Source organism: Arvicola amphibius, chromosome 5 (genome assembly GCF_903992535.2).
Source record: "Arvicola amphibius chromosome 5, mArvAmp1.2, whole genome shotgun sequence".
Lineage (NCBI taxonomy): Eukaryota > Metazoa > Chordata > Mammalia > Rodentia > Cricetidae > Arvicola > Arvicola amphibius.
In genome coordinates, this window is record NC_052051.1 from 88,510,454 (window position 1) to 88,527,243 (window position 16,790).

At 41.2% G+C, this 16,790-nt stretch overlaps 1 pseudogene; it reads left to right on the forward strand.

The window, feature by feature from the left end:
* Positions 1–14,440: 14,440 nt before the first annotated feature.
* Positions 14,441–15,381, forward strand: LOC119814771 (annotated as a pseudogene).
* Positions 15,382–16,790: the final 1,409 nt, after the last annotated feature.

Sequence of the window (16,790 nt, forward strand, 5' to 3'; positions counted from 1 at the left end):
TATAGTTTTTTTTCTATCAGGACCCTTTTTTTCTGCTTATCTTTTAGCCTTTTTTTGACTGCATGAACAAACTTTAGACTCAAATTACACCTGAATCCTCCACATACTCTAGCAGCTAGCTCTGCCCACTCTTGGGTCAGGTCATGAAAGCCAAGCCCAAAGCTTGCATCCAGGAGGCATGTGACCAGGAACTGCATTATTCAAACTTCCTAGAGCTCTGGAATGCCAATGCTTGTGCTGTGGCAGGCATTTTTACTTTATTTTTTGTTCCTACTTCACATACTGACTGCTCAAGGGCTCGCTAGCAGGCAGAAACTCTTAAAGGAGCTTTTTTATTTTATTTTTTTTCCAGCTTTCTCAGACTCTAGATTGATTTTTCTGAGCCCCATTATGGAACATCAAAATATTATGTATGTTTTACTTTTTGACCCTTTTGTGAGGCCCACCACCCAGTTCCCAAATAAATCACACATGGAGGCTTATTCTTAGTTCCAAGGGATTCAAAGCTTCCAACTGCTCCTGAAACCTCAGTGAAATTCTGAAACACAGCTTGCTCCAATACTGAAGGGACTTAAGAGGTGCATGAACAGCCACATGGCAGGGCAGTCCACTCTCTAGGTCCTCCCCAGTGGGACAAAACCCGGGGCCCTTCCCCCAACTCCCTTGGCTATTCTAGATGGCCAGCAAGGAGTTTCCTTTGCCTAGGCTCCCCCCAAACCCAAACCCATCCACTGGACCCCACAAGCTACTAGCCACACCCTGCCTAAGAACTGAGAGCTTGCTATAATACTGAGGGGACCAAGAGCTTGCTACAACACTGAGGGGATTAAGAACACAAAGAGAGCAAACAGCGAGAAGACCAAGAGAGCAGGCTTATAGAGACCTCAGAGGCTTTCTGAGACAGACATTGACAGTACAGAGCAGACCAATAAAAACTCCCAGACACTCAAACAGCCACTGCAAGGATTGGACCAAGACCCAAAGACACTGCAGGCCTTATCTGAAGAAAGAGATAGATAGATGCCAATGCAAGAATTTCTACAACAACCTAAAAAGCAACATGGTAACACCAGAACCCAGTGGTCACACAACAGGAAGACTTGATCATCCTAACTCAGAAGAAGCAGAAGAAAACGAATTTAAACATAACTTTATAAAAATGATGGAGACCTTTAAAGAGGAAATGAAAAACTCCCTTAAAGAAATGGAGGAGAAGACAAACAAAAAATTGGAAGAAATTAATAAATCCCTCAAAGAAACCCAAGAAAACCAAGAAAAAAATCAAACAGGTAAAGGAAACAGTTCAAGACTTGGAGACCAAAATAGAGGTAATAAAGAAAACACAAACAGAAGGAATTCTGGATATGGAAAATCAGGGTAAATGAACAGGAACTACAAAGACAAGAATAACCAACAGAATACAAGAGATAGAAGAAAGAATCTCAGTTGCTGAAGATACTATAGAGGAAATAGACTCATTTGTCAAAGAAAATGTTAAATCCAACAAATTCTTAACACAAAACATCCAGGAAATCTGAGACACCATGAAAAGACCAAACCTAAGAATAATAGGGACAAAAAGGGAGAAAAACTCCAGCTCAAAGGCACAGAAAATATATTAAAAAAATTGTAGAAGAAAACTTTCCCAACCTAAAAAAGGATATCCCTATGCAGGTACAGGAAGCTTACAGAATACCAAATAGACTGGATAAAAAGAAAATCCCCTCACCATATAATAATCAAAACACAAAACATTACAGGGAAACCCTGTCTCGAAAAACCAAAAAAAAAAAAAAAAAAACCACACAAAACATACAGAATAAAGACAGAATATTAAGAGCTGCAAAGGAAAAAGGTCAAGTAACATATAAAGTTAAACCTATCAGAATTATACCCGACTTCTCAATGGAAACCATGAAGGCCAGAAGGTCCTGGATAGATGTGCTACAGACATTAAGAGACCACAGATGCAAGCCCAGATTACTTTACCCAGCAAAGCTTTCATTCACCATCATTGGAGAAAATGAGATATTCCGTGACAAATACAGATTTAAACAATACATAACCACAAACCCAGCCTTATAGAAAGTACTAGAAGGAAAACCCCAACCCAAGGAAGCTAACTGCACCCACAAAAATACAGGCTTCTGATACCCCCCCGCCCAAGAGCATAACCCAAAGAAGGGAAACACACAAATGTTATTACTGAAAAATATCCAAAATTAGCAACCACTGGTCATTAATATCACTTAATATCAATTCACCTATAAAAAGACACAAAGAATACAAAAACAGGATCCAGCCTTCCACTGTTTATAAGGAACACATCTCAACCTCAAAGACAGACACTATCTCAGTAAAGGCTTGGGAAAAGGTTTTCCAATAAAATAAACCTAAGAAACAATATTATGATAGCTATGGTGTAGCTATCATAATATCTAATAAAATTTGTTTCAAACTAAAATCATTCAGAAGAGATGGAGGACACTTTTTACTCATCAAGAATTCATTTTACTCAGGAAGAATTCATCAAGATGTAGTCTTAGTCCTGAACATCTATGTCCCTAATACAAGAGCACCCACATATGTAAAAGAAACATTACTAAAACTTAATTCGCACATCAAACCCCACACACTAATAGCAGGAGGCTTCAACACGCCACTCTCACCAATAGACAGGTCAACCAACCAGACAGAACCTTAACAGAGAAATAAGAGAACTAACAGATGTCATGAATCAAATGAACTTAACAAACATCATTAGAACATTAGAACCAAACACAGAAGAATATACCTTCTTCTGAGCACCTCAAAACCCTCTCTAAAAATGATCACATACTCGGTAACAAAGCAAATCTCCACAGATATAAAAAAATTGGAGTAACCCCTGGTGTCTTATTGGATCACCATGGATTAAAGTTAGAATTTAACAACAAAACTACTCTCAGAAAGCCTACAAACTCATGGAAATTGAATAGCCAACTAGTGAACCACCCCTGGGTTAAGGAAGAAATAAAGAAAGGAATTAAAGTATTCCTTGAATTCAATGAAGATGAAGGCAAAACATAGCCAAAACTATGGGACACTATGAAAGCAGTACTAAGAGGAAAGTTCATAGCACTAAGTGCCCACATAAAGAAAACGGAGAAAGCTCTCATTAGAGACTTAACAGCACACCTGAAAGCTCTAAAAAAAAAAAAAAGAAGCAGACTCACCCAGGAGGAGTAGAAGACTGGAAATAATCAAACTGAGTGCTGAAATCAACAAAATAGAAACACAGAAAACAATCCAAAGAATCAATGAAGTAAAGAGCTGGTTCTTTGAGAAAATCAACAAGATAGACAAACCCCTATCCAAACTAATTAAAAGGCAGAGAGAGAACATCCAAATTAACAAAATCAGAAATGAAGAGGGGGACATAACAACAGACACTGAGGAAATACAGAGAATCATTAGGTCATACTACAAAAAGCTGTACTCTACAAAATTGGAAAATGTAAAAGAAATGGACAAGTTTTTAGATATATACCATATACAAAATTAAATAAAGACCAGGTGAGCAATTTACATAAACCTATAAGCTGTGAGAAAATAGATGCTGTCATAAAAACCTCCCAACCAAAACAATGCCCAGGTCCAGATGGTTTTAGTGCAGAATTCTATCAGAATTTCCAAGAAGAGCTCATACCTATACTCCTCAAAGTGTTCTACATAATAGAAACAGAAGGAATATTGCCAAACTTTTTTTTTATTTATTTATTTTTTTTGTTTCATATCACAATGGAAGAAGGAATGCTTTATTAGGGTAGGTTTCACAGTTTTATCTCAAGGTCAACTCAAGTGCTTTAAATTTAAACTAAATATAAACAGAAATTGGCTTGATACTAAACAGTTAAAAGTAACTTCAATATAATACCTATTAAAAGTATTCTATTGTTTAATATTCTGCAATAAGAAGCAATTTTTGTTATTTTATTTCATAAAGACAATTATATGGTACATAAATCTTTATTTATAAATGATATGTTCTACTTTAAACTCTGCGCTCGAGAGGTCTTTGTTTTGATGTGTACCTTTCAAGGCTAGTGGACGATGAAATACACTAGGGATGTGGACAACTAGGTTTCCTGACACTAAGCTGCAGTTACAGTGGTGATGTCTTGTGACTCAATGAATGTATTCTCTGAAATATCGAAAGGTACAGATTTCTCTGCTACGGGGTTTTGATGATTTTTTTTTTCTCATGGTTTATTTTTTTATATTTAAAAATTTCCATCTCCTTCCCTCCTCCTCCCCCCTCCCTCCCCTCCTTCTCCCCCTTCTCTCCCCTCCTTCTCCCCCTTCCCTCCCCTCCCCTCCACCCATACCTCCCCTCCCTCCCTCTCAAGGCCAAGGAGCCATCAGGGTTCCCCACTCTATGCTAAGACCAAGGTCCTCCCAACTCCCCCCAGGTCCAGGAAGGTGATCGACCAAGCTGAGAAGGCTCCCACAGAGCCCGTCCATGAAGAACAATCAGAGCCCAGAGCCATTGTCCTTTGCTTCTCAGTCAGCCCCCGCTGTTGGCCACACTCAGAGAGACGGGTTTGGTCGCATGATCCATCAGTCCCATTCCAACTGGAGTTGGTGATCTCCCATTAGTTCTGTCCCACCGTTTCCATGAGTGAACGCAAGCCTCTCGTTCCTGACTTTCTCCCTCATGTTCTCGCTCCTTCTGCTCCTCATCGGGACCTTGGGAGCTCAGTCCAGTGCTCCAATGTGGGGCTCAGTCACCTTCCCCATCTGTCGCCAGCTGGAGGTTCCCTCACGGTCCTGACTTTCTTTCTCATGTTCTCTCTCCTTCTGCTCCTCATCAGGACCTTGGGAGCTCAGTCCGGTGCTCCAAGGTGGGGCTCTGTCATTTTCTTCATCTATCGTCAGGTGGAGATTCTATGGTGATATGCAAGAAATTCATCAGTATGGCTATAGGAACTGGCATTTTCAGGCTCCCTCTCCTCAGCTGCCCAAGGAACTAACTGGGGGCGTCTCCCTGGAAACCTGGGAACCCCTCTAGGGTCAAGTCTCTTGACAACCCTCAGGTAGCTCCTTAAATTAAGATATATGCTTCCCTGCTCTCATATCCACCCTTCCTATATCCCAAGCACCCCATTCCTCCGAGCTCCCCCCGCTCTCCCCTTCACACTTTTCTCTCCCCATCTTCCCTTGGCCCAGTCTTGCCCAACCCTCAAGTTCCCAATTTTGCCTGGCGATCGTGTCTACTTCCAATATCCAGGAGGATTACTATATCTTTTTTGGGAGTTCACCTTCTTATTATCTTCTCAAGGATCCCAAACTTATAGGCTCGATGTCCTTTAATCATGGCTAGAAACCGAATATGAGTGAGTACATCCCATGTTCATCTTTATGGGTCTGGGTTACCTCACTCAGAATAGTGTTTTCTATTTCCATCCATTTGCCTGCAAAATTCAAGATGTCATTGTTTTTTACCGCTGAGTAGTATTCTAGCATGTATATATTCCACAGTTTCTTCATCCATTCTTCCACTGAAGGGCATCTAGGCTGTCTCCAGGATCTGGCTATTACAAATAATGCTGCTATGAACATAGATGAGCATATGCTTTTGTTGTATGATTGGGCATCTCTTGGGTAGATTCCCAATAGTGGAATTGCTGGGTCCTGGGGTAGGTTGATCCCGAATTTCCTGAGAAACCGCCACACTGCTTTCCAAAGTGGTTGCACAAGTTTGCATTTCCACCAGCAATGGATGAGTGTGCCCCTTACCCCACCACCTCTCCAGCAAAGGTTATTATTGGTGTTTTGGATTTTAGCCAATCTGACAGGTGTAAGATGATATCTCAAAGTTGTTTTGATTTGCATTTCCCTGATAGCTAGGGAGGTTGAGCATGACCTTAAGTGTCTTTTGGCCATTCGAACTTCTTCTGTTGAGAATTCTCTGTTCAGTTCAGCGCCCCATTTTTTAATTGGGTTAATTGGCATTTTACCGTCTAGTCTCTTGAGTTCCTTATATATTTTAGAGATCAGACCTTTGTCAGTTGCAGGGTTAGTGAAGATCTTTTCCCAGTCAGTAGGCTGCCTTTGTGTCTTAGTGACAATGTCCTTTGCTTTACAGAAGCTGCTCAACTTCAGGAGGTCCCATTTATTCAATGTTGCCCTTAAAGTCTGTGCAGCTGGGGTTATGCATAGGAAACGGTTCCCTGTGCCCATTTGTTGTAGAGTACTTCCCACTTTCTCCTCTATCAAGCTCAATGTGTTCAGATTAATATTGAGGTCTTTAATCCATTTGGACTTGAGTTTTGTGCATGGTGATAGATATGGATCTACTTTCATTCTTCTACAGGTTGACATCCAGTTATGCCAGCACCATTTGTTGAAGATGCCCTCTTTCTTCCATTGTGTACTTTTGGCTCCTTTATCAAAAATCAGGTGTTCATAGGTTTGTGGTTTAAGATCCGGGTCTTCTATACGATTCCATTGGTCAACTTCTCTGTTATTATGCCAATACCAAGCCGTTTTCAATACTGTAGCTTTGTAATAGAGTTTGAAGTCAGGGATGGTAATGCCTCCAGAAGTACCTTTATTGTATAAGATTTTTTTGGCTATCCTGGGTTTCTTGTTTTTCCATATAAAGTTGATTATTGTCCTCTCAATCTCTGTGAAGAATTTTAATGGGACCTTGATTGGGATTGCATTGAATCTATAGATTGCTTTTGGTAGAATTGCCATTTTTACTATGTTGATCCTCCCAATCCACGAGCAGGGGAGATCCTTCCATTTTCTGGTATCCTCTTCAATTTCTTCCTTCAAAGACTTAAAGTTCTTGTCAAATAAATCCTTCACTTCCTTGGTTAGCTATACTCCCAGATATCTTATGCTATTTGTGGCTATTGTGAAAGGTGATACTTCTCTGATTTCCCTCTCTGCTTCCTTATCCTTTGTGTATAGGAGGGCGACTGATTTTTTGGAGTTGATCTTGTATCCTGCCACGTTACTGAAGGAGTTTATCAGCTGTAAGAGTTCTTTGGTGGAGTTTTTGGGGTCGCTTATGTATACTATCATATCATCTGCAAATAATGAAAGTTTAACTTCTTCCTTTCCAAATTGAATCCCCTTGATTCCCTTATGTTGTCTTATTGCTATTGCTAGAACTTCAAGCACTATATTGAAGAGATAAGGAGAGAGTGGACAGCCTTGTCGTGTTCCTGAATTTAGTGGGATAGCCTTGAGTTTCTCTCCGTTTAATTTGATGTTAGCTGTCGGCTTGCTGTAAATAGCTTTTATTATATTTAGGAATGACCCTTGTATCCCTAATCTCTCCAAGACCTTTATCATAAAAGGGTGCTGAATTTTGTCAAATGCTTTTTCAGCATCTAATGAGATGACCATATGGTTTTTTTCCTTCAGTTTGTTTATATGATGGATTACATTAATAGATTTTCGTATGTTGAACCAGCCCTGCATCTCTGGGATGAAGCCTACTTGATCGTAATGGATAATTTTTCTAATGTGTTCTTGGATTCGGTTTGCCAGTATTTTATTGAGAATTTTTGCGTCAATGTTCATGAGTGAGATTGGCCTGTAATTCTCTTTCTTGGTTGAGTCTTTGTGTGGTTTAGGTATCAGGGTAACTGTAGCTTCATAGAAGGAATTTGGCAGTGACTCTTGTGTTTCTATATTATGAAATACCTTATGGAGTATAGGTATTAGGTCTTCTTGGAAGTTCTGGTAGAATTCCGCATTGAAACCATCTGGTCCTGGGCTCTTTTTGGTAGGGAGGTTTCTGATAACAGTTTCTAATTCTTCGCGACTAACAGGACGATTTAGAGCATTTACCTGGTCCTGGTTTAACTTTGGTATATGGTATTTATCTAAAAAACTGTCCATTTCTTTTACATTTTCCAATTTTGTGGCATACAGGCTTTTGTAGTAAGATCTAATGATTTTCTGAATTTCCTCTGTGTCTGTGGTTATGTCCCCCTTTTCATTTCTGATCTTGTTAATTTGCGTGTTCTCCCTCTGCCGTTTGATTAGTTTGGCTAAGGGTTTGTCAATCTTGTTGATTTTCTCCAAGAACCAGCTTCTTGTTTCATTGATTCTTTGGATTGTTTTCTGTGTTTCTATTTTGTTGATTTCTGCCCTCAGTTTGATTATTTCCAGTCTTCTACTTCTCCTAGGTGAGTCTGCTTCTTTTTTTTCCAGAGCTTTCAGGTGTGCTGTTAAGTCACCAATGAGTGCTTTCTCCGTTTTCTTTAAGTGGGCACTTAGTGCTATGAACTTTCCTCTTAGCACTGCTTTCATTGTGTCCCATAGGTTTGAGTATGTTGTGTCTTTGTTTTCATTAAATTCAAGAAAGACTTTAATTTCTTTCTTTATTTCTTCCTTGACCCAGGTGTGGGTCAGTAGTTGACTGTTCAGTTTCCATGAGTTTGTGGGCCTTCTGGGGGTAGCATTGTTGTTGAATTCTAATTTTAATCCATGGTGATCCGATAAGACACAGGTGGTTACTAATATTTTTTTGTAACTGTGGAAGTTTGCTTTGTTACCAAGTATATGGTCAATTTTCGAAAAGGTTCCATGAGGTGCAGAGAAGAAGGTATATTCTTTCCTATTTGGGTGGAATGTTCTATAGATGTCTGTTAAGTCCATTTGGTTCATTACCTCCATTAAGTCTTTCAATTCTCTGTTAGGTTTCTGTCTGGTTGACCTGTCCATTGGTGAGAGAGGAGTGTTGAAGTCTCCAACTATTAGTGTGTGTGGTTTGATGGCTGCCTTGAGTTCTAGAAGTGTTTCTTTTACATAAGTGGGAGCTTTTATATTAGGGGCATAGATATTCAGGATTGAGACTTCATTCTGAAGGATTTTTCCTGTTATGAGTATAAAGTGTCCCTTTCCATCTCTTCTGATTGATTTTAGTTTGAAGTCAACTTTGTTGGAAATTAGTATGGCCACACCCGCTTGTTTCTTAGGGCCATTTGCTTGATAAACCTTTTCCCAACCCTTTACTCTGAGTAGGTGCCTGTCTTTGTGGTTGAGGTGTGTTTCTTGTAAACAGCAAAATGTTGGATTCTGTTTTCGTATCCAGTCTCTTAGCCTGTGCCTTTTTATAGGTGAATTGAGTCCATTGATATTAAGTGATATTAATGACCAGTGGTTGTTAACTTCAGTCATTTTTAGTAGTAGAGTTTGTGTGTTTCCCTTCTTCTAGTTGTGCTGGTGAAGGGTCACTAGAAGCCTGAGTCATTGTGGGCGTTGTTGGACTCCTTGGTTTGTGATTTTCCTTCTATTACTTTCTGCAAGGCTGGATTTGTGGCTGCGTATTGTTTAAATCTGTTTTTGTCCTGGAATATCTTGTTTTCTCCATCAATGGTGAATGCAAGCTTTGCTGGGTATAATAGTCTAGGCTTGCATCCATGTTCCCTAAGTGTCTGTAGCACATCTATCCAAGCTCTTCTGGCTTTCATGGTTTCCATTGAGAAATCAGGTGTAATTCTGATAGGTTTCCCTTTATATGTTACTTGACCTTTTTCCTTTGCAGCTCTTAATATCTGTTCTTTATTCTGTATGTTTTGTGTTTTGATTATTATATGGCGTGGGGATGCTTTCTTTTGATCCAGTCTATTTGGTGTTGTGTAGGCTTCTTGTACCTTCATAGGAACATCCTTCTTTAGGTTGGGGAAGTTTTCTTCTATAATTTTGTTGAATATGTTTTCTGGGCCTTTGAGTTCTAATTCTTCTCCTTCTTCTACCCCAATTATTCTTAGGTTTGGTCTTTTCATGGTGTCCCAGATTTCCTGAATGTTTTGTGTTAAGAATTTGTTAGATTTGTTTAGTTCTTTAATCTGTGAGTTTATTTCCTCTATAGTATCTTCAGAGTCCGAGATTCTTTCTTCCATCTCTTGTATTCGGTTGGAAATACTTGTCTCTGAAGTTTCTGTTCGTTTACTCAGAGTTTCCATTTCCAGTCGTCCCTCAGATTGTGTTTTCTTCAATACCTCCATTTCATTTATCAGGTCTTGTACTGTTTCCCTTACCTGTTTGATTGCTTTTTCTTGTTTTTCTTGTTGTTCTTGGGTATCTTTGAGAGATTTATTTATTTCGTCTACCTTTTTGTTTGTCATCTCCATTTCTTTATGGCAGTTTTTTACCTCCTGTTTAAGGTCCTCTATTATTTTCATAAAGTACTGTTTAATGTCGGTTTCTTCTATATCTTCTGGGGTAGGGTGTTCAATTCTTGTTGTTTCGGGATGTCTGGCTTGTGGTGATGTCATGTTGCCTTTCATGTTGTTGGAGGAGCTCCTGCATTGGCGCCTGCCCATCTCTTCCCCAAAGAACGATGGATCCTCCTGCAGACTGTCAGGTCCCCTTGCAGGCCAAGCAGCTCTCAGACAAAGGCCTACCTTGCTCCGGGCAGTCAAATGAAGGAGGGGACCTCCCACCGGCCTGGGTGCACTCAATTCCAGGTCCCCAGAGCCCAAACAGGCTGAGCTGTGGGATTTTGCGGCCCCAAAGACGGGAGGATGAGGCAGGGGGATGGGGGGGAGGATTCTGGGTGCAAGCTGGGAAGGGACAGGAAGAGAGAGGCAGTATCCGGGGAGAATAACCCCTGCAGGAAGAGCAGGAAGTGTGCTGGTGGCAGGGGGAGTTGTGGAGAGTCGGTGGTCCCTCTCCGGGCAGCTGCCGCGGTTCAGGCACTCACTCCTCACTCACCCCAAAGAACGATGGATCCTCCTGCAGACTGTCAGGTCCCCTTGCAGGCCAAGCAGCTCTCAGACAAAGGCCTACCTTGCTCCGGGCAGTCAAATGAAGGAGGGGACCTCCCACCGGCCTGGGTGCACTCAATTCCAGGTCCCCAGAGCCCAAACAGGCTGAGCTGTGGGATTTTGTGGCCCCAAAGACAGGAGGATGAGGAAGGGGGAGGGGGGAGGATTCTGGGTGCAAGCTGGGAAGGGACAGGGAGAGAGAGGCAGTATCCGGGGAGAATAACCCCTGCAGGAAGAGCAGGAAGTGTGCTGGTGGCAGGGGGAGTTGTGGAGAGTCGGTGGTCCCTCTCCGGGCAGCTGCCGCGGTTCGGGCACTCACTCCTCACTCACCCCAAAGAACGATAGATCCTCCTGCAGACTGTCAGGTCCCCTTGCAGGCCAAGCAGCTCTCAGACAAAGGCCTACCTTGCTCCGGGCAGTCAAATGAAGGAGGGGACCTCCCACCGGCCTGGGTGCACTCAATTCCAGGTCCCCAGAGCCCAAACAGGCTGAGCTGTGGGATTTTGTGGCCCCAAAGACGGGAGGATGAGGAAGGGGGAGCGCCAAACTTTTTTTTAATGAGGCTACAGTTACCCTGATACCAAAACCACACAAAGACTCAACCAAGAAAGAGAATTCTAGACCAATCTCATTTATGAACATGGATGCAAAAACACTCAATAAAATACTGGCAAACTGAATCCAAGAATACATAAAAAAAACCATGTACTATGATCAAGTTGGCTTCAACCTAGAGATGCAGGGTTGGTTCAACATATGAAAATCTATCAATATAATACATCATATAGATAAACTGAAAGAAAAAAAAAACCATATAATCACTTGATTAGATGCTGAAAAAGTATTTGACAAAATCTAACATCCCTTCATAATAAAGGTCTTGGAGAGATCAGAGACACAAGGAACATATCTAAACATAATAACAGAAATATATAGCAAGCCCACAGCTAACATCAAATTAAATGGAGAGAAACTCAAAGTGATTCCTCTAAAATCAGGGACAAGACAGGGCTGTCCACTCTCTTCATATTGCTTCAACATAGTTCTTCAGGTTTTAGCAATAGCAATAAGACAACAAAAGGAGGGCAAGGAGGTTCAAATTGGAAAGGAAGAAGTCAAATTTTTTTTATTTGCAGATGATATGATAGTGTACATAAGTGACTTCAAAAACTCTACCAGAGAACTCATATGGCTGATAAATACCTTCAGTGATGTGACAGGATACAAGATCAACTAAAAAAAAACCCAATATCCCTCCTAGACACAAATGATAAAGAAGCTGAGAAGGAAATCAGAGAAAAATCACCTTTCACAATAGCCACAAATAACATAAAATATCTTGGGGTAACACTAACCAAAGAAGTAAAAGACCTATTTGACAAGAACTTTAAGTCTTTGAAGAAAGATACCAGAAAATGGAAAGATCTCCCATGCTCTTGGATAGGAAGAATCAACATAGTAAAAACAGAAATCCTACCAAAAGCAATCTATTGATTCAGTGCAACCCCCATCAAAATCCCAACACAATTCTTCACAGACATTGAAAGAAGAATAATAAACTTCATATGGAAAAACAAAAAACCCAGGATAGCCAAAACAATCCTGTACAATAAAGGGACTTCCAGAGGAATCACCATCCTTGACATCAAGCTCTATTACAGAGCTACAGTACTGAAAACAGCCTGGCATTGCATAAAAACAGAGACGCTGACTAATGGAACTGAATTGAAGACTGGATATTAACCCACATACCTATAAATACCTGATTTTTTTTTTACAAAGAAGCTAAAATTATACAATGGAAAAAAGAAAGCACCTTTGACAAATGGTGCTGGCATAACTGGGTGTCAACATGTAGAAGAATGAAAATAGATCCATATTTATTGCCATGTACAAAACTCAAGTCCAAATGGATTAAAGACCTCAGTATAAATCCTACCACACTGAACCTAACAGAAGAGAAAGTGGGAAGTAGTCTTTAATGCATGGGCACAGGAGACCACTTCCTAAGTACAACCCCAGTCTCACAGACCCTTGAGAGAAACAATAAATAAATGGGACCTCCTGAAACTGAGAAGCTTCTGTAAAGCAAAGGACACAGTTAATAAGACAAAAAGACAGCCTACTGAATGGGAAAATATCTTCAAGAACCCCCACATCAGACAAAGGTCTGATCTCTAAAATATATAAATGTTGTCTAGGGATTTCTGTCCTGCCCAGTTCCTGCAGTCATTAAGTCCTAAAGAAATCACACAGAGGTCTACATTAACTATAAACTGATTGGCCCATTAGCTCAGGCTTCTTATTAACTCATAACTAATATTAGCCTGCTATTCTTGTCTATGTTAGCCACATGGCTTGGTACATTATCCAGTGAGGCAGTCACATCTTGCTTCTTCTGTGGCTGGGTCAAGACTGCAGAGAAATGGGCTTTCTTCTTCCCAGCATTCTCCTGTTCTCGTCACCCCACCTCTACTTCCTGCCTGGTTGTCCTGCTTATGCTTCCTGCCTGGCTACTGACCAATCAGCATTTATTTAAGATATAATTGACAAGGATACAAGCTCCACTGGGAACAGAAGCCAGGAGCAAATCCAGCCCTGGGAGCCAATCCAGTCCTGGGACACTGACAGACCAGGATTGAGTCAATGACATGACTCGGAGTCTGTGACCTCCACCGGAACCGGAATGGGACTGAACGAGTTACCTAAGACACAAAGCGAACAAGCTCAACCAGGAGCAGAAGCCAGGAACAAACCCAGTCCTGGGACACGAGCAGATCAGGATTGACCCAGTGACCAGATCCAGAGCCAAAGATCTCCACCAGAACAGGTCAAACTCCATGCCAGGAACTTCTGCAAGAGGAGATCCAGATCAAGATTTACAGAAACAGATCAATGCAAGAATCCTAGGCCAAAGTAGGCCTGAGACAGCAAACTCCAAGGGAGCAGACCAAAGCACAGGAGCACTGAACTACCTCCATGAACAGAAATAACCAACGGGTTAACTAGAACTGTGACTCTGACTGCACCATGAGGAAAACCATCTTAAATTGGGTTCACTGGCACCTAGAAGATTATTCAACAGACTCTCAGACAGCCCCAACCACACCTATTAGAGGAAAAGATGAGTAGAAAAGGTAAGACTACATGCTACACCACAAAGAGCAACACAATACCAGTAAAACCTAAAGACCCTACAAAAGTAAGACCTGAACAGCCAAATATGGATGAACCAGAAGAAAATGATCTAAAAAATAACCTCAAAAGAATGTTTGAAATTCTTAAAGATGAAATGAGAAATTCCCTTAAAGAAATGGAGGAAAAAACAAACAAAAAATTGGAAGATATCAGCAAATCACTTAAACAAGACCAAGGAAAAGAACTCAAACATATAACAGAAACTATTCAGGACTTGAAAACTGAGATAGAAAAATATAAAGAAAACACAAGCTGAAAGAATTATAGAAACAGAAATCATGAGGAAAAGAACAGGAACCAAAACTGCATGTACAAACAACAAAATACAAGAAATGCAAGAGAGAGCTCTCTGCTCCTCCCTGTTCTAGAGACAGCTGCTTCTTTTTGTGCAGTGCCAGCCTGGTTCCAGAGACACGATGGTTAAGGTCAGAGTGAACAGATTTGGACACTTCGTTACCAGGGCTGCCTTCACTTCTGGCAAAGTGGACGTTGTTGCCATCAATGACCCTTTCATCAACCTCAACTACATGGTCTACATGTTCCAGTATGACTCCACCCATGGCAAGTTCAAAGGTACAGTTAAGGCTGAGAATGGGAAGCTTATCATCAATGAGGAGGCCATCACTACCTTCCAGGAGCGAGATCCCGCCAACATCAAATGGGGTGATGCCGGTGCAGAGTATGTTGTGGAGTCGACCGCTGTCTTCACCACCATGGAGAAAGCTGGGGCCCACTTGAAGGGTGGAGCCAAAAGGGTCATCATCTCTGCCCCTTCTGCCAATGCCCCCATATTTGTGATGGGTGTGAACCATGACAAGTATGACAAGTCCCTCAAGATTGTCAGCAATGCTCCCTGTACCATCAACTGCTTAGCCCCCTTGGCCAAGGTCATCCATGATAACTATAGCATCGTGGAAGGACTCATGACCACAGTCCATGCCATCACGGCCACCCAGAAGACTGTGGATGGCCCCTCTGGGAAGCTGTGGTGAGATGGCCGTGGCGGTGCCCAGAACATTATCCCTGCATCCACTGGCGCTGACAAGGCTGTGGGCAAAGTCATCCCAGAGTTGAACGGGAAGCTCACGGGCATGGCTTTCCGTGTTCCTACTCCCAATGTGTCCGTCGTGGATCTGACATGCTGCCTGGAGAAAGCTGCCAAGTATGACGACATCAAGAAGTAGGTGAAACAGGCATCCGAGGGCCCACTAAAGGGCATTCTGGGATACACTGAGGACCAGGTTGTCTCCTGTGACTTTAACAGTGACTCCCACTCGTCACCTTCAGTGCTGGGGCTGGCATTGCTCTCAATGACAACTTTGTAAAGCTCATTTCCTGGTACGACAATGAATTTGGCTACAGCAACAGAGTGGTGGACCTCATGCCCTACATGGCCTCCAAGGAGTAAGAAGCCTGCCCTGGACCACCCATCCCAGCAAGGACACAGCAAGAGAGAGGCCCTCAGCTTCTGAGCAGTCCCTGTCCTAACTCAACCCTTGACACTGAGCATCTCCCTCACAGTTTCCATTCCAGACCCCCAGAATAGCAGGAGGGGCTTAGAGAGCCCTACTCTCTTGAATGCCATCAATAATGTTCATTGCACCCCCCCAAAAAAAAGAAATGCAAGAGAGAATCTCAAGTGCTGAAGATAAAATAGAGAAAATAGACTCATAAGTTAAAGAAAACATTAAATCTAACAAAAGCTTAACCCAAATATCCATGAAATATGGGACACCATAAAAAGGCCAAATCTTAGAATAATAGGTATAGAAGAAGGAGAAGACGTTCAACTTAAAGGCACAGAAAATTTATTTAGCAAAATCATAGAAGAAAACTTTCCCTACTTAAAAAAGATATGCCTATAAAGATACAAGAAGCTTAAAGAAAACCAAATAGACTAGATCCAAAAAAGTCCTTTTGCCATATAATAATCAAAACACTAAACATACAGAGTAAAGAAAGAATATTAAGAGCTGCAAAGGAAATAGGCCAAGTAACATATAAAGGTAGACCTATCGGAATTACACTTGACTTCTCAGAGGAGACAATGAAAGCCAGAAAGAAGGTCATGCATCGTCAAGCATTATGTAGACATTAAGAGACCAAGGATGCCAGCCCAGACTACTATATCCAGCAAAACTGTCAATTACCATAGAAGAACAAAACAAGATATTCCATGACAAATTTTAGATACCTAGCCACAAACCCAGCCCTACACAAAATACAAGAAGGAAAACTCCAACCCAAGAAAGATGGCCACACTAACAAAAACACAGACAATTGATGATCTCATTACAGCAAATCCCGAAGAAGAAAAAAACACTCAAATTATCATCACCAATGAAGAAAACTAAATTAACAGGAGATAGTAACCACTGGTCTTTAATATTCCTTAATGTAAATGGACTCAACTCACCCATAAAAAGGCACAGGCTAACAGATTGGATACAAAAACAGAATCCATCCCTCTTCTGCATACAAGAAACACATCTCAACCTCAAAGTCAGACATCGTCTCAGAGTAAAGGGTTGGGAAAAATATATCAATCAAATGGACCTAAGAAACAAGCTGATGTAGCTATCCTAATATCTAACAAAATAGACTTCAAGCTAAAATCAGTCAAAAGAGACAAAGATGAACATTTCATATTAGTCACAGGAAAAATCCATCATGAGGAAATTTCAATACTGAACATCTATGCCCTAAATACAAGGGCACCCTCATATGTCAAAGAAACACTTATACAGCTTAAATCATATATTAAACCACACACACTAGTTGAGGGAGACTTCAACACTCCCCTCTCACCACTGAACA